At 42.7% G+C, this 19207-nt stretch overlaps 1 long non-coding RNA gene across 1 annotated transcript; it reads left to right on the top strand.

Moving 5' to 3' along the window:
• The first annotated feature begins 6016 nt into the window (after positions 1–6016).
• LOC144588758 (uncharacterized) lies at positions 6017–9300 on the top strand. The gene is made up of 2 exons (XR_013544445.1): positions 6017–6271; positions 8816–9300. It is a non-coding gene; the product is annotated as an uncharacterized LOC144588758 (long non-coding RNA).
• Positions 9301–19207: the final 9907 nt, after the last annotated feature.

Below are 19207 nucleotides of genomic sequence, written 5' to 3'. Positions count from 1 at the left end.
CTGAGGGTTGATTTCCTTCAGAACTGATAGGTTTGTTCTCCTTGCAGTCCAGGGGACTCTCAAGAGTCTCCTCCAGCACCACAATTCAAAAGCATCAATTCTTCAGCGGTCAGCTTTCTTTATGTTCCAGCTCTCACTTCCATACATCACTACAGGAAAAACCATAGCTTTGACTATTTGGACTTTTGTTGGCAAGGTGATGTCTCTGCTTTTTAAGATCCTGTCAAAGGGAATGGTAAACCACTTTTGCATATTCTCTACCTAGGAAACCTTAAACAGAGTTGCCGTAAGTCAGTATTGTCTTGATAGCACACGATTATTATTATTAAACTCTGTAAATTATTTAGCAGAGAATCTAAGTCCTTGCCCCACCACAAATCTCAGGATCCCATTGGATGAAGCCTTGGCAGCTATCAGACCATTATACCTACATAGTGTGGATGGATACCTGTTGGTACAGAAATGGAGTGACAGGAAAATCTAGATCTCTTACATTGCAGACAAGCAGGGAAATTTTAAAGCTACAGTATATGGGCCCTGTCTGAGAGATTTTTTTTAAAAAAAATATTGGGCCCCTTAGAAAAAAGATTTAGGCTTCAGGCAAACAGATGTGATTACGATTTAAAAAGTTTTGGCTTGTTTATGTGTATTATAAAAGAACTCATCGTTCATTTGTTTTGGCCATGGCGCTGTCTATTAATGAAAAGAATCACAAATGAAAAGACATGTTGCTATTTCACACTTTTTATCTTCCTGGGAATTTTCCTAGTAATGGAAAAAAAAGAGAAGAGATTAAAATAGTGCTTTCTATCATTTTTAGACATTCAGATGTTTGTCAAATAAGAATATGAAATGAAATAATTTATTCAAGATGGACCAACTGTTGTGGTATGGAGTCTTTTGTGCATTTCATTTTCCATTGGGTTGACCAACCCTCATTAACGAAGCACACATTTATTTTTTTGATCTTGCCAATGGTTGAAAAAGATGAGTTTATGACCAGAACATTCAATCAAGTGCATGAATAAGGAGAACACAAAAACGACAACTCCACATATGCTGCCAATGAGGGATGAAGGGCTTCTAAGAACATTGTATTCTCCTTGGGGAATTACCCAGCTTTAGAAACAAAAAGATTATTCATCCATTTCCCAAAGGGTTGTGATATATTAATTTCATGTATTTATGTAACGTAAAGACTCCCAACAAAGGAAGTTATATTATCTCAAGATGCATTACCTTATTCATGGAACTGTGCCTGAGAAGAATATATACAGGAAAGTCTGCCCTACATTAAGATATTCATGCTGGTATAAGGCTGTGATAGAAAGTTACTCACATAGGCTTGTCTTTACAATGTAATATGACAAGATTGTAACTAGGGTTGACAGCTGTCAAGGTCAGGATGTCTCAGGGAATTGCTGAGGTTTCTTTGGTCTTCAAAGTGGTTGTGGGAGAAATGTCAGAGCGAGTAGTGCTGGAGGACGAGGAAGTTTGATTTTGCTGTGTACTTTAAAGCCTGGGTGCCTTTTACCCAGAAGCCACTGGCTCAATACAAAGATGTTTGTGTGTTCATCATATAAGACGTCTGACCCTTCAGCCTGGAGGCAGGCAGTGCATCATGGCCTCTCCCAATTTGAAGAGGCCTTTGTCCAGCAGGCCGAGGCAAAGAGGCCGTCCCGAAACCAGGAAAACCAGGGAGCTGGACAGGGGACAGATTGTATTTCAGTGTGGAAGGGATTGTCACTCTCGAATTGGCCTTCTCAGTCACACCAGACGCTGTTCCAAGCCCTCGATACAGAGCACGTTACCATGGTCTCTCAAGACTGAAGGATGCCTAAGAAGAAGAAGCAGTAGCTCAGGGTATTTATGTGCCTGTCTCACTCTCATGTCTTTATGTGAGCACCCATATTATTTTGCATTTGTTACGCAAGGCTCTACCTCCATTCTCAGGTTTTGACTCTGAAACCTTAGTGAACAGAAAGCTGCTCACATGGCTGTCCTAGATACAAAGGTATAGAGGAGCACTTCATTTCATCTCTTCCCTTTGCTCCTATATTTGAGTTCCAAATAGTGACGGGCCCCTCAGGGTTCTGTTTTTTCCCCCCCTCTTATGTTATTTAACATCTACATGAAACCACTGGGAGAGGTAGTCCAGATTTTGGGGGTTCGGTGTCATCACTATGTGGATGATTCCCAACTCTATCTCTCCTTGCCATCTAAATCTGAGGAAGCTATTCCAGGTTTAGATCAGGGATTAGTGTCAATAATGAACTGGATGAGGGTGAATAAGCTGAAAATTAATCCAGACAAGACAGAGGTGCTACTGGCCATTGAAAGGCAGAATAGGAAAGAGGGAGGCAGTCTTTCCTGGATGGGGTTAAACTCCCCCTGAAAACCATGGTGACACGTGACCTTGTTACATCCCAGCTGGATTACTGTAACACACTCTACATGGGGCTGCCTATGGGAAGTGTCAGGAAACTTCATCAGGTCCAAAATGCAGCAGGCAGATTGATTACTAAGGCTGAACACCAGGATCACGTAACCCCCCTATAATAGCAGGTTCATTGGCCACTGATTCGTTTCTGGGCTGAATTCAAAGTTCTAGTTCTAATTTATAAAGCCCTAAGCAGCTTTGGCCCAAACTATCTCAAGGACCACATATCCCTTTACAAGCCTGCCTGAGTGTTAAGATTATCAGGAGAAGACTTCCACTCAGTCCCACCACCTTCACATGTGCATTTGGTGGGGACACAGGAGAGGGCTTTCTCTGTTGCTGCTCCCAGACTCTGGAACTCCTTCCCACAGGAAGCCAGGCTGGCCCCATCTTTGCTGCCCTTCCATAAGCAGGCAAAGACCTTCTTCTTCAGGCAAGCTTTTCTTGAGTGAATGGCTACTGGGTGGGTTTTTAAAAAATGACTGTTGTACCTTACTGCATTGCACGTGTCGCCTGTGATTGAATTTGACCCAACTCCGGGAGGCAGTGCAAGACAGGAGGGCCTGGCGTGCTCTGGTCCATGGGGTCACAAAGAGTCGGACACGACTAAATGACTAAACAACAACAAAAATGTTTTTTGATATTGTATTCATTAATCTTTTTACTACTGTAATGTAAGCCACCTTGAGTCCTTTTTAAGGAGAAAGGTGGGTTAAAAATAGTTGTAATAAGTAAGTAAGTCATTATTGGCAGCTTCTCATCTGAGCTGTGGAGAATTTATCTCACCCTCCAATTTTGGGCTGACGTTTGACATTTCTCGTGTGCTAGTTGTGACATTAGTGCACTTTGCCCCTTCCTTAATGTGTCTAACATTAAATGTACAAATATACACACATACTATGTCTAATTAAGTCTAACTAAGGTGAAGCAACTGGAATCTTGATCGTAATATTTCACTTTTCATTGCCATAGAAGCAGCTTTGAGAATTCAAACAAGGAAATATGAATAATTTCAATAAAATAGCTTATCAGAAAACTGTATCAAGCAATCCATCTGCAATGAGCATCACCTCTTATTTGTAACAATCATGCTCTTTTCAGTTCCTGGGCCTCCAGGAAGTTTCCCTAGTTTTATTTATTTTTTAATTTAAAAAGCATGATTTGCACATGTGTAAGTCAAACTACACTGCACACAGTTCACCATGGCAAATTTCTGCCAGCTAACAAGACTCTGAACATATTACTAGGTGCATGTCTGTTATGCAATTGAGTGTCTGCCTCCTGGTATAAGAAGCACCTTGTTAGATAGCAGCAATTTATCACACTAAGTTATGCAATTTAACTTAGGGATGTATAAATCTCCAACAGGATTCTGCCAAATAAGATCAGCTGAGTACTAACAGCTGATCCAATTCTGCAGCAAGCTGCAGGAGGATTTGAATCTGAACATCACACCTCCATATCTAGCAACCCTACTTCCAAATGACATTAGCTGTCTTTATATTGGTGTGGCAGTATCTATGAGATAATGACAAGCTAAACCACTCTATTAGGTAAAGTCTTCTATTAGGTAAAGCCTCTGAGTGGATGGCTGCTGGATGAGGCAGGACTGGGAAGTGCCAAAACATCTGTTTGGCTAATAAATGAACCAGCACAAATCACCGTACTGGTGGCCTGTGCCTATTTCTACTCTCTCACAGTGACGTGCTTGTAAGGTCACTGTGTATTCACTGATCTTCCCTTTAGAGATAGAAAAAGTGACTTTATGGAGGTAAAACTCCCAAAGTACCAGTCAACATTGCTACTGATCACACCGGTGAAGATATTTTGAGGAAATATATTCCACAAAACAAACTTATTCCCATCTTTGGTTTTCTTCCTTTTAAAACTGCTGGATTAGGAGGAGGAAATGAAATTTTAGTAGTGCTTTCCCACATACTACAACTTTCTTCCACGCAACATATTTCACACGTCTATCCTCCCCACCAATGTTTTGATCTCTTTTAAGTGCCATTAAAATTGTCTGTTTCCTGCAAAATTTAATAGTGTGCTTATAAACTTTCTCAACCACTTTAATCACTTGGCAAACAGCACAAAGGCCAAAATTGTGTTTATTATATCTTTGTTCTAGCTCAGAATTACTCACCTTTCATCTGATAAATAAGATTCTAAAGGTGATACTGGGCAAATCTTTGCTGTATGTTCACTAATATGGGTTTTCCTGCCCTAAGGCTACAAATAACTATGCAACGTGGAACATCCGTGTTTTTGCTCAGTAGGCATGCATGCAAAAGGCTGTCTAAGGAAAGCAGTGTTCATGCAGACCAGTCATTTAAAACACAGATGGGTTTTCCGAGTTGTTTGCCTGTGTTCTTAAGGTTTGTCTTCCTAACGTTTCGCCAGTCTCTGTGGCCGGCATCTTCAGAGGACAGTATTCAGAACACAGAGTTAGGAACGTTAGGAAGAAAAACCTTACGAACACGGCCAAACAACCGGGAAAACCCACAACACAACCATCGGATCCCAGCCGTGAAAACCTTCAAGAAAAACATGTTTGATTTCTGCAAGAAAAACAAATGCGAAGACTTGAGGGAAAGTTTCTTCGGAAGCTCAGAAGAAGTGGCTTATTATGAGATACTGTCCTTAGGGAGGCCTTGTTGCTGTGGGAATTAAGAATATGGTGAAATGAATTTTGTGTGTGGATGGGAGATGGAATCTCTGCAATTAATCTGGAAATACTGTATCACAGAAGTTACACATTCAGCATACATACAGAATTTTTTTGTATTTCATTCACCTTTTTTAAGCTCACTGAGGTTGAATCATGATACGGAATAGGGATGCAAGCAAGAAAAACTTTCAGTTTGAATCCCTTTCTGGTTCTTTCAGGGACTCGTCCTTCATTTTTGGGACCTTACTGGAGCCAGATCTTATGGTTAACATGGAAGAGGCATTCCCTTACAGGTCACTATGTTCATTTCATGTTGGCAGCTGCAGCAAAGGTAGCAACAAGAAAAAGAGGGGAGGGGGAAATTGCAGGGTTGGCTGCAGAGAAAGGAGCACAATGGCAGCGATGGCGGCAGAGGCGAGGGAGGGAAGGTGGGTGAAGAGAAACAGTCGATCTAGCACTCTTTTCAGTCCTGTTCTTTCTTGGATTATTTTTGCTGCTGCCTGCTGGGCTCTAAGAAGAAAATAGAAAGCATAAAGTGGTAAAGGGGAAAGAAATCTCTCCTTTTTCTAGTTGGGTTTTTTTGGGGGGGGTATATTTTTACCTGCATATATATACTGTATATAGTAAGTTTTTAAATAGTAAGTTTTTAAAAATCAATCAAACGGGGAAAGCAACTATATCCACACAAGGGGAAAAATAGCAAAATAAAACACACACATACACAAATCTTGGTTTTGGGAAAGAAGCTGTGTTTGTGTATGTGTGTTTTATTTTGCTATTTTTCCCCTTGTGTGGATATAGTTGCTTTCCCTGTTTGATTGATTTTAAAAAACTTACTGTTTCATCAATTTACTTTGTAATTAATCTTTTAAAGATGTAGATTTTGCTTTGTTTTGGGGAATTGTTTTGTTCACTTCTGTGGTGTGTGTGTGTGGGGCAGTGGGGTGGACTTTGTGAGTGAATGTTCCAGTGTGCCACTGGGCTATGCAGGTATTGTTGATTAGGCACAGTCTGAGGCATTTCTCTCTTGATGCTCTTAATTTTGTGTTTATTTTGGTCAGTGTGTCTGTGTCTGCCAAGCAACTAGTGACTAGTTAGCTGACTGCTTCTTTGGCTCTTTCCTACTGCACCACCCAGGCACAGAGGGTCTGTTCTGCTGGGTGAGTAGCACTGAATTCACTTTGCTATTTCAAATGCGACAATATAAACTAGCGCCTTTGTAGGTATGAGGATGATTTTTCTTTCTCATGTACTGTTGACTGATTTTGGAATAAGCTGATTCTCTTTGCTTTGTCTCTTCTTCTTTAGAGTGGTTTTAAGGGTTCTTTAGGTCTCCTTGGCAGGAAAAGGGCAGCTTGTATGTGGAAGGAAGGAAGGAAGGAAGGAAGGAAGGAAGGAAGGAAGGAAGGAAGGAAGGAAGGAAGGAAGGAAGGAAGGAAGGAACCCAAAATGAGAAGATAAACATTTTTTTTTGCCATGCACATCTGTAAGCTTGGCAATATTGACTGGAGCAGTCCGTGCGTTGATGCTCTCTTAAGGCTGTTAGTTTTATTCTTTATTTGTAAGTAACCAAATGGATTAGCGAATTAATGCTGACAATGCATAATTTTAGGCATTAACATTTTTATTTTCCTTCAAAAATTATCTGAAGCCCCTCTGAAGACTACCTCATCTGTGCTACTGATTTCACCCCCTTCCCCTTTGTCTTCACAAGCAAACTCGGGTTGTGTCAGCAACTTTTGCAGAAGCTGTTAATGCTCCAGAAATGCTCCTAAATTTGGTCCTTTTTACAAGCTCCATGCCTCATTGCCTTCCTTTGGAAAACAAGTTGACAGATGCCTTGTTAAATAAAATGACTTCTGGGAGGCTGCCATTAACTTTACAGTAGCTACCTACACAGCTGAAATTTAGTTGCTTCAATACTTTAAACTTTAAAAAACTCTTTTTAAAACAATAAACCTGCAGTCTGAGATTTCTGTCAGAGGGGAACTCACTTATTCTCTCCCAGAACTGCCGTTTTGCTATAATTATTACAGTACAAGATGAGGTTTCTTTTAAACCACTTGGATCAATGTGAAACAGTGACTCATAGTACAGCCAATGTAACATCACAGCATTGCATTTTGTGATTTCTGAGAAGTGTAGCAGAGATGGGGGAGCAAACTATAGCGAACACTGGTCTCCTGTGGGTTATAAAGTTCTAGAGACAAAAAACTTTGAGGAACACATTGCTGTTTTTGTATTTGGCATGCAAACTGACTTGGCTGTCAGCAATGATCATATGGCACAAAATAATCCATCCTAAGACTCTATGAGAAATTAGTTGTGTGGAGACCACACAGGGTCATATGTTGCTACGTACAACTTGTTGCAGAATTCTGCATTTTGATTAAAAAACCTCTAGTGGTGCAGAGCAGAATTAGTTTCACGTCTCTCCAGAGCACATACAGTGGTGCCTCGCTTAACGATTGCCTTGTTAAACAACGAAACCACTTGAAGATGAAGTTTTTGCTGTCCTCTGAAGATGCCTGCTGTGCAAAATAGCTCCCCACTGTGTTTTATGGCGGATTCCTCGATTTACAGACACTGAAAATGGCCACCCTATGGAGGATCTTCGCTGGACGCTATTTAGCCATTGGAACGCATTGAACCATTTTTCAATGCATTTCACTGGGCTTTTTCTTTTCGCTTGACAAGGATTTTGCTTAACAGCTGTTTCAACGGAACGAATCATCCTCGTCAAGCGAGGCACCACTGTACACCCTTATTGTTTCATCAACTGGCACTTACAGGCTCAATAATTCAATTTGAGACACTGGTAAGAGAAAAAAATAAAAAAAGATTTTATCTACTCATGGTTGAATAGATTAAACACCATACTGAACAGAAATGACTGCTTACAAGTGGCAGGCTTCAACAGACTCACAGCCTGCTTCCAGCAGACTCTGGTATACTATGTTCTGCGTAACTGCCAGCAGACTAAAAGAAAAGAGAGGAAAATACACTGAAGCAGAGAGGCATGGCTCTCTCTGAACTCAGTAATGGGAAAGGAACAATTGTTTACTGTTGGACTCATCGACAGCCCATAAAGGTCCCTCCCAACTGAACCTGTTAAAGGCAGTATACAAGGTTCAAATAACTCCAACAGAGATTTCACACTTCTGTGACTTATGGTAGCATCAACTGCAGCACAATTACAAGGCATAAGTCTTACATGCAGACAGCTACTTAAAGGACATCTGGTTGAAAGCTTCCCCAGTTTGTCAAACTGCTTGTATGAAGCTGTGTCCCACCCTGCTACCAGGGATTTAACCGTTTTCTTCTCTCCAGCACAAAAACACACCTTTTTGTTTTGGAAGTATGCAGTAGCACAATGCTTTGTAACATGCAGGTTCAGTCTGAAGTTTCCTGATTATCCTGTCTATTAACACAGATTTCAGGTATCAAAGCTAGCATAAAGCACAAGTTTAATCCTTCATATTAATTGTTCATGTTTTATATAGTTGTTTCAAGCTTTCCACTTCTCTGGCAACTGCCATATAGCCTCAAGAACATGCTGACAAATTACCTTTACTTTAACGTGGTTGCCGTTCTGTCAAAGATAAATAATTTGAGGCTTAGAGTGATTCGCTGTCATTATTACTGCCTGCCTGGAACCTAACCCATTGAAAAAGTCTATTATTTGTCTGGTCTTGTCCCTCCAGAAGTATGTCAAGAGGTGCTAGAAAATAATGAGCAAAAGAAAGTAATACAGCACCAAACCCATCCACTTCATGGACACCAAGCTGCAAGATGACCACTAAATTTGAAGAAATGTTTTCTGCAAATGTTGGATCAGATGAGGCTAGGCTAAAGCTATGGAGAGCAAAATCAACACATCTTGTCAAGAGGGTGAATGCTGAACCTATCAGGTTCGATACTCTAGCTGGACCATCTGGAAGCCACTTAATAGATTTCAAAGCAAAGTAGATCAAAGAAAAATCAAGTAAAATGGGGCTACTTGGATACAGGACAAATTGTTATGTGACTGTGGAGAAATTCAATAGATACAGATTTATGTGCATACAATTTATTTCCTACTATGGGTCAAAAAAAAATATAGTAAATGCCCAAGATAATGTTGTTGATGTAGCCTGCTTCTGTACATATATTACTGTACATATATATGTAAGCCCAGAAAAGAAATAAAGAGTGGTTCACAACAAGACTCCCTACTGCATTCAATAGCCCTGCTTCCTAATTCCCCTCTTGTGTATTTGAGTTTCAGCAAAAATCAGCCCACTGCAGTAAATGGGATGCATTTACTCTTCTTGTGAAGGCAAGAGGAGAAGGGGACGACAGAGGATGAGATGGTTGGACAGTGTCATCAAAACAGCCAACATGAATTTGACCCAACTCCGGGAGGCAGTGGAAGACAGGAGGGCCTGGCGTGCTCTGGTCCATGGGGTCACGAAGAGTCAGACACGACTAAACGACAACGATATTTGTACCAGCCATATCCTTTCCACCCCATCTCACTCCACTTGGATTCCTTCCACATTAAAGGCATTGCCACTTGTAACTTTCTGGAAATGGAATTAAAAATGGAGGTCATATAAAAGTACTGCTGGATAGTTCAGTGGCTTAGGTATCGGGCTGCAGAGCCAGAGGTTGGGAGCTCAATTCCCCACTGTGTCTCCTTGACAGGGGCTGGAATTGATGATCCATAGAGTCCCTTCTAGATCTGCAGTGCTAATTTTTGGTTTAATTTTTATTACTAGCAATGTGCAACAAGAACAAGGTTTGGCTTGCACCCCAATTCAGTGATTTGTAGAGCTTGGAAAGTTAGGTCTAAAAATTAATTAATGAAAGCTGAGCAATTGAAAAGTGAGAAGTAACTCGTTGCTATGAACATTTCAATTTCACAAGATGTTAATTTATGTGTTCTCTGGATACCTCCCTTTCAGAACTGGATTTATAAGAGGTAGTTGAACTGTGGTCATGCAAATAATATCCAGAAGAATTTCTTTACACAGACCAGAGGATCCAATGTATTTCAAAACATCTGAGTACTATAGTTCAGGATTAGAGATAGTGACGAATAAAAAAAATGGTGATTCATTTTCATCCGTTATTCGTCAAGGTTAACAGATCAATGGATACAAATATACAAATACTGTATTCTTTGATGAATCGATCTGTCAATTCCTCTGCATTATAAACAGCTATAACACTGGTCCCCAATGACCTAGAGACACAAAATCTGCAGGGGAGCTTCCACAGATGCATGTCCACAAGACCTAAAAGTTTTGTGAACATTGGATCACAGAAACCCAAGTTATAAAATCACAAAGAGGACCACCCCATGAAAGCTCCCCCCAGGTACTTAGAGACTCCAGAATCACAGCGGAGCTTCCTATGTCTTTCCCCAACACGCCTGCCAACTTTGGTGAAGATTGGATATCAGAACTCAGAGTTATTCACCCACAAATTGGGTCCCCCCAGGAGAGTTTACCAGATGGCACAGAAGCCCATGACATTGAGGGAGTTATATTTAGCCCAAGCAGAATGAGAGGTCCCTTTGGCAGGGGCATGCATCAGGCACCATGTTTGTTTTCAGCTCAACACAACATTACATTTGCCAGTGAAGTAGAGTTTGTCCTCAGGAGGACTGGAGGCATGGAGGTATCTGGCAGCACAGCAGGATTTTTGGCTGCGTCAGGCACTCAGGCACATGGCAGCCAGAAAGCAGGCCAATCTGTGGCACTGATCCCCACCTCTCTCCCCCGGGCAGAATGGGCATGATGTCCTCCAAAACGGCCTTCTGCTCCACCAGGTGGGACACCATGGTGTAGATGGAGTTCCACCTGGTGGGCAGGTTTGTCAGGAGAACGTGGGTCTCCTGACCCACCTCCTCCTGCCTCTCACGCAGCTGGCGGGCAGCTTTCAGGCTGCAGGAGAAGTGGCCCACCAGTTGGCGGCATTGCTCCAGGAGTGCCCGCATATCCCGGATGCCTACGTCCCACTCAGACTTAACGTGGCTGTCCAGGCCAAGGGCATCACGCACCACAAGATGTAATTTGTGTGCCATGCATACAATGCCCTCAAAGCCCACAGCGTTCAATGCCACCAACTTGTTCCGCCCAGCATCTGTGACCATGTAGCCATGGGTTACCTCCTCCGGCTGTGGGTCATTGCGGACCCAACGGGTGCCACTTTGTGGAGCATGGCCTGCCTCATGCTCCCGGCCCCCGAAACCCCTGCAGCTGCCCTTTTGAAAGGAGGCACCTCCTCCTGCCTCCCTTCTGCCTCCCCCAGAGCTGCTCTTTTCCTCTCCCAGACGGCACGGATGAAGTGCCTTCCCTGGACAGGAGCCTTGGGCGGTGCCTCTCCAGATGCTGGTGGAGGATGGTGGAGGACAGATGCCTGGGGTGTGCCCCCCTCCGGACCACCACAAGGCAGGCATTGCAGCATGCCAGCCATGGGTCATTGCTGAGCGCCATGAAATGATTCCACATGGCCCCTCTGCCATTTTTGCCCAAACGAGGACCCATTGGCTGCCCCTGACTGCCGGCCTGGGAAGAACTCTGTGTCCCAGGGGTGCTGCTGGCCTGGGAGGAGAGAACAGATGACTCTGGGGAGAGAGATGGGTCAGTGGAGCCTGCCCTGCCATTACCGATTCCAAATCGGACTGGGGATCTTCGGAAACCAGTAACTCCTCAGATTCCTCTAGGAAGAGGAGCGACAGTTCTTTTGGCACCTCTGGAAGCTCTGGTCCCATGCCTGCCTGCAAGGCCACCAGAGGAGGGACAGTGGCAGCACTGGTTATCGTAGGCATGGTTGTGCATGTGATGGTTGTGATGACGGTGCTGCAACCTAGCCTGCATAGCTTCACAGCCTTCTTCCCCTTGGATTGCCCCTGAAGAAATCCCTTCATTTTCTACTGCCTGCCTAATAAAACCAACTAAACAAATAAAGCAATGGAGATTGAGGACGAAAACTAATAGAGGCTCAGTGTGTATAAATTTTATTTTTAGAATGATGGTGGTGTAATTCTTTTACTAACATGTGACCTGCCTGCCTAAACAAAGCCCCCCCCCCCAGTATAATGCAATTAGGAAAATCCTCCCCCAACCCACTGTGGCAGAGAAGCCAAAAAAGTCCAAAAAGAAAACACACACACACACACACACACACACACACACACACACACACACACACACACACACACACACACACACACACACACACACACACACACACACACACACAGTTTTGGAAGAAAAAGGAATGATGGATACATATAGGGTATATACATATATACACACACACACAGACACACAAGGCTCCAGGGGGGAAAAAGGTTTGATTGATTTGAATTTGGAATGAAATTAAGCCCTTCCGAAGAAGTAGCCTAAGCTACCTGAAATCCCTCCCCAAATTCCCAGTAAAGTTGATGACGATTGAGGAATAATGATGAAAAAGAAAAATATCAGTCTTTGCTTTGCTGCCGCAAAAGCGAAACTGCAAGAGCACCAGCAAGCCAGTGAGCAGCAACTGTTCTCACTCTGGAGAGCACGAACAGAAGTGGGGAACAGCTGGATGGGAAAAGCTTATATGTAGCATCTGTAAAAGTAGATACATGTTTCAGCAGCTATTGGCTGCTGGACATGCCAATCCAGGATCTATGTCCTGATTGGCCAGAGCTTCGAATTGCGCCAGCAAGCTTCGAAAGGCCCCCAAACGGGGTAACGAATATAGACTGTAACGGGCAGCCCTGACCTCACCTGTCCATCACAGCTGGGGCAGTGAGTCATCGCTCAATGGTGTGACGGAGGGTGGAACTTAAGGGGAGGAGCTGGTGTATAAAGGGGTGTGTGAGAGAAAGAAGGGTCAGATAGGAGATTGCTGACTGGAACTTAAGATGAGAGAATGAGCTGAGAGTTAAAGTGTTCTTAGAGTCAGTGAGAGTCAGTGAGAAAGAGTCTGTGATAGCTAGTGCCTGAGAAACAGTGATTGATTGATTATCTCATTAATAGTGATTTACCATTCCTTTATGTTTGTACCCAATAAACCAAGTTTTTATTTTGAAACTTATACTGCCCTTATGTATGAGTTATTTTATAAGGAATGGTTGGTGGCAGTAAAGTGGTGTAAGGAGTGTTAAAGTGACGTGGTGACCTCCCTTTGTGAGTCTTGAGGAAGGCCGTCACATAGACAAATATGAACGGATCAATGAAAAAAACCGAGGAAATATTCGTCAAGCCGTATTTGTCCTGATTTAAAATTTTACAAATACGGATCGACGAATATATGACAAATTGGCTATATTCGTCAGAAAAACTGATCAGTTTTTATATTCGTCCCCATCTCTATGCAGGATCATCAGAAACCTTATAACTGGGAACCATTGCTCTATAAAAAAACAATTCTTTCCCAGCCTTGAATAAACTTATAACCCTTCTTAGACACTTTCTCAATGCACACCATTCCCTGTAGCTACTGAGATCACAGTGACCAATTCCATTTGGACCCATATGAGTTTAATAGGATAATTCAATAAAGTAAAAAAAATTGGCTTCAGTTTCCCATGAAGAGTATTTGGAAAAAATATATATGCTATTTGGAGCAAAGCCACAACCCAACAATCTCTTTGCAACATAAAACAGATGGTTTGCGTGCTCCTTCCTCTGAAGGTCTCTGTACACTACAAAAGAAGGCCAGAATCACTGCTGAGAACTACTGATCATCTTACCGGCGTGTGCAAATCTGTCGGTTTGAATGAAACACAAATTGAAACGACGGGTTAATGAACATGACGAGCAAAAACCCAAGCCTTTATTGGCGCAGGTAGAAGTTATTGTTTGACACCCTCTTCCATAAATTATGCTACATAAGGCTGATGATGTCACCAACTGTGGTGATTTTTCAGGGGCGGAATCAATCCTCCCCCCCCGCCAAAGGTCCAAGGCGGCTGTGAAATCCCTTTCATCACGGAGAAGCCGGGGGGGGGGCCCTTCAGGATTGGGATGGGGGGTAGGCTTCAATTCCCCAAAATCACCACTGCTGGGAAAGTCTCTCTCTCTCTCTCTCTCTCTCTCTCTCTCTCTGTGTGTGTGTGTGTGTGTGTGTGTGTGAGAGAGAGAAGGTCAGATGTGTTTAATTTACCGAAAATTACCATGGCTCCTTAGCCTTATACAACCCAGATGTGCAATCCAGAATTTCAGTGATTTTCCATTCTTAATTATAAAAGTCCTAACCTGGATTAGGGCCCTGCAATGCTTACTTGTACATAACACCTCCCCTATCAGGCAGGGCTAATTCTATGTAAGCGATTCCTTTTTCATCTTCATTTCATTTCCCGCTTCATGCAAACAAATGAATTTGTAGCCAACTGTGGGATGAACACAGTTCAGCTGAGATTTGCAGGCAAAGCTCTGTTCAGAAGCCTACATTTTTATTAGTCCTGTTAGGTTCCAGATGTACAGAGCTTCCTGTAAAACTAGGCTAGTGGGGTCTCTCTCTCTCTCTCTCTCTCTCTCTCATTTTCTCTCTCTCTGTGAAGTATTTACGTATTTTTCTCCACATTATCCCTCCATGACATACAGAAACAGAAAAGAATTAGCCTTAGCTTAGAAAACGGCAACATTTCAAGAGGACAGGTGGCAGCTGGGGGTGGTGCAAATATTATTGCATTAGGATATTTTGCAGAGTACTTATTAGAAGAAACAGCTGGGGAAGTGGTGGGGTATAGAGGTAAGTATCAATATTGGAAGGGTATGTGTTACTTCAGAACCATGTTCTCAGACTGAGTTATAGCGGGGCCCAGTAACTGAGCTGTATGGAAAAGGTAGGTTTACCATCAATGGGAATATTATATGTATTAGCCATGCTGGAGGTGGAGGTATTTTAATTTTGAAAGGAATATCTCTACCATTTCCCTTTACATATATTAATTACAGTACATATATTACATGTAATATACTGTATTACTATCTATCTATCTATCTATCTATCTATCTATCTATCTATCTATCTATCTATCTATCTATCTATCTATCTATCTATCTATCTATCTATCTATCTATCTATCTATCTATCTATCTATCTATCTATCTATCTATCTATCTATCTATCTATCAGCCCCAACCCCAGTTCCAGTAATTAAATAAACAGAAAGCCTATGGTTTCTAGCAACATGTTTCTGTGGAAATGAGCACCAAAGCAAATAGTGACTGATGTGCAATAAGGGAGATAAACCCCCTTTTAATCTTTTTCCAGATCTGTTTAGATTGTTACTTTCAGACTGTCTTTCTCCCTCCTTTTCTCTTTGAGGTCAACTGCTGCTGCTTAAAAAAATTAGAGCAGCAACCCTGCAGAAATTAGTTCTGGGAACTCTGGCACATAATGTAAAGTTCCCCTTTCTTTCTCTGGTATCCATAAATGTATTTTCTAAACTATTAATTCCCCCCCTCCCCATGTTTCACTACAAGTCTCCAGAGAAGTTACAGTGGACCCTTGACTTACAGACGGCTTGACTTACAGACTTTTTGAGTTACAGACTTCTCTGGCCGCAAAATTTAGGTTTGACTTGCAGACTGAGATTTGACTTACAGACCAGAAAAAAACCAAAATGGAACAAAAATGGCCTGTTACGGGATTAATCGGTTTTCAATGCACTGTAGGTCAATGGAGACTTGACTTACAGACTTTTTGACTTGAGAACCGCCTTCCAATACGGATTAAGTTCTCAAGTCAAGACCCCACTGTATTCTTGCTTCAATAGCTAATTGCTCTGGACTAGGCTGCTGCACTCTGCCAGCATAGTTACCAGGCAACCCTTACAATTTAGTGTTGTTTGGTCCTTGGTGTAAGCAGGAACTGAGGCTCTGACAGTGCATCCTCCTCGTTACACATCAGCCATTGGTTCCGATTCTGCTTGTGCCTTGGGTTTCTCTTCTGGTGTGAGAGGTTCAGAAGCATAACAAGAGAAAAATCCTCTCTGTATATCTGTCAGTAAGAGAGGAATTCAATGTGCTCTTGGCCTCTGTTGTTGTAGTTATGTGCCATTAAGTCATCTCTGACTTATGGGGGCCCTATGAATGACTTATGGGACTTGAATGACTTATGGGAACCCTTCACGGATTGCTGCCTTGTTGTGGCAAAGGGGCTTGAGTAACTCAGGGAAGTTATGGGCTATGCCATGCAGGGCCACTCAAGACAGACAGGTCATAGTGGAGAGTTCCGACTAAACGCAATCCACCTGGAGTAGGAATTGGCAAGCAACTCCAGCATCTTTGCCAAGAACACCCCATGATCAGAAACAAAAGGCTAAAAGATATGACGCTAGAAGATGGGCCCCTCAGGTCAGAAGGCATCCAACATGCTACTGAGGAAGAGTGGAGGACAAGTAGCTCCACAGCTAATGAAGTGGCTGGGCCAAAGCCGAAAGGACGCTCAGCGATAGATGTGCCTGGAAGTGAAAGGAAAGTCCGATGCTGCAAAGAAAAATACTGCATAGTAACCTGGAATATAAGATCTATGAACCTTGAGAAGCTGGATGTGGTCAAACAGGAGATGGCAAGAATAAACATTGACATCCTGGGCATTAGTGAACTAAAATGGACAGGAATGGGCAAATTCAATTCAGATTATTATCATATCTACTATTGTGGGCAAGAATCCTGTAGAAGGAATGGAGTAGCCCTCATAGTCAACAAAAGAGTGGAAAAAGCTCTAATGGGATATAATCTCAAAAATGATAGAATGATGTCAATACGAATCCAAGGCAGACTTTTCAACATCACAGTAATCCAAGTTTATGCTCCAACCCTCAATGCTGAGCAGACTGAAATTGAACAGTTTTATGAAGATTTACAACACCTTCTAGAACTGACACCAAAGAAAGATGTTCGTCTCATTGTAGGGGATTAGAATGTTAAATTTGGGAGTCAAGAGATAAAAGGAACAACAGGAAAGTTTGGCCTGGGAGTTCAAAATGAAGCAGGGCAACAGCTAATAGAGTTTTGCCAAGAGAACAAGCTGGTCATCATAAACACTCTTTTCCAACAACATCTCATCTCATGAGAAGAGAAGAATCCTTGGAAAAGACCTTGATGTTAGGAAAGTGTGAAGGCAAGAGGAGAAGGGGACAACAGAGGATGAGATGGTTGGACAGTGTCATTGAAGCAACCAAAATAAATTTGACACAACTCCAGGAGGCAGTGGAAGATAGGAGGGCCTGGCGTGCTCTGGTCCATGGGGTCGCGAAGAGTCGAACACGACTAAACGACTAAACAACAACAATGAATGAGTTATTTCCAAAATGCCTTATCTACAGCAGCTCTTGCAAGCTCAAGCCTGTGGCTTCTTTTAGGGATCAATCCCTTTTGTATTTGGTCTTCCTCCTTTCTTGCTGCCTTCCACCTTTCCAAGGATTATTGTCTTTTCTACAGAAACCTGACTTCTCATGATGTGCCCAAAGCAGGACAACCTCAGTTTCAACCTTTTTAGCCATAGTGTACATGCCTCTAGCTCGTATGTGTTAAGGGAAACTCACCACAGGTAGAGGGGAATGCTAAAGCCTCACCCCTTCTAGTTTCTTTGGGCTCCTACAAGGGGAGGAAGAGGGATAATGTATTCTCGAAGGCTTTCACGGCTGGGATCTGATGGTTGTTGTGGGTTTTTCGGGCTCTTTGGCCCCGTGTTCTGAAGGTTGTTCTTCCTGACATTTTGCCAGTCTCTGTGGCCGGCATCTTCAGAGGACTGGAGTAGGAACTCTGTCCATGCTCTGTACAGAAGCCAGCCACAGAGACTAGCGAAACGTCAGGAAGAACAACCTTCAGAACACGGCCAAAGAACCCGAAAAATCCACAACAACTAGGACAACTTTGCTATCTCTAGGAGCTCCTAGTATGAATCAGACCCTAGAGGTCAGATTTGGTCACAACCTGGCCAGTTTCAGAGCCCTCTTTAACAATCTTTTCCCTTTTTTTCTTTCTAGCTTTGGAACTCACATAGGAACAGCCCTTACACTAGATAAAGTGAGGTGGAAGTCATGCTGCTGAGTGTGAAAAGGAGGTAAGGAATGCCAGAACTGTATGACATGACCTGCTTCATACCGTCTAAGCTAGATAGCCATTTTCAAGTGATGTGAAGGATGTTTTCGCACTACCTGTGTTGTTCCAGCTGTTAGTGTGGTCAGTGTCTCAATATAGAATATGAAGAGGATGCTATTTTGAATTGTACCTCAGTCAGAAAAATGTCTTGCACTGGCTCTGGATTAAAATCTGTGTTCTTTACTTAGAAACTCAGAGGTTCCATCAGGGAATTACATTGAAGTGTGAGGCCTTTTGCCCCCCAAATTATTCTGAAAACAAAACTGGGTTTAATGTCCTTTATTCTCCAAAAATAAAGAAAAGCATTTTCTTTCTCCACAACATTTACAATGTAGGACTGCCTGGAGACTTATGTTGGAGTACATTTAATCCTCTGCTCAGACCAACAAAAGGACAGAGTCACAAGAATAATTTAAAAAAGGAAACCTTAGTCAAGAATAGCCTTCAGTGTATTGCACTTATGACTGAGATCTCCATAAGAAACTGTAGAGCCAGTCTGATGGATGATAAAGAACCATGAATACAAAACAAATACTAGTGGTTTGCACATTCTTAGATAAAACCAGAGGTGGGATTCAGCAGGTTTGCACCTATTCTATAGAACCGATTCCTAAATGTACTATTGGTTCTTAGAACTGTTTGCTGGCCTGAGATGAATGAAGGAGGAGGGGCCAGGTGACCAGCTACGAGCGGGGGGAGGGGGCGCAATTAGCTGCCTCCCTTCCTGTGCCACACTGAGCCATCTGAGGTGGGGTGTGGGTGAGAGAGATAAAGCCCTGGAAAGAGCAGAGTCGTCAATGGGGGAAAGGGGGGGAGGATGAGTCCTTGACGTCACTGGAGGAAAGCCCATGGCCTCGAGGCAGAGAGGGGGGGGGTGATTGACAAGGCATGAGGGCAGGACACAGAGGGAAAAAGTTTTGGGGTGAGACCGCTTCAGTCAAACACCCAACTGTCCTCATTTTACTATGATTTTTTTCAAGTTAAAGGTACCACATAAGA

Source organism: Pogona vitticeps, chromosome 4 (genome assembly GCF_051106095.1).
Source record: "Pogona vitticeps strain Pit_001003342236 chromosome 4, PviZW2.1, whole genome shotgun sequence".
Lineage (NCBI taxonomy): Eukaryota > Metazoa > Chordata > Lepidosauria > Squamata > Agamidae > Pogona > Pogona vitticeps.
Note: the sequence above shows the minus strand (reverse complement) of the source record. Positions and strands in the feature narration are given on the sequence as shown.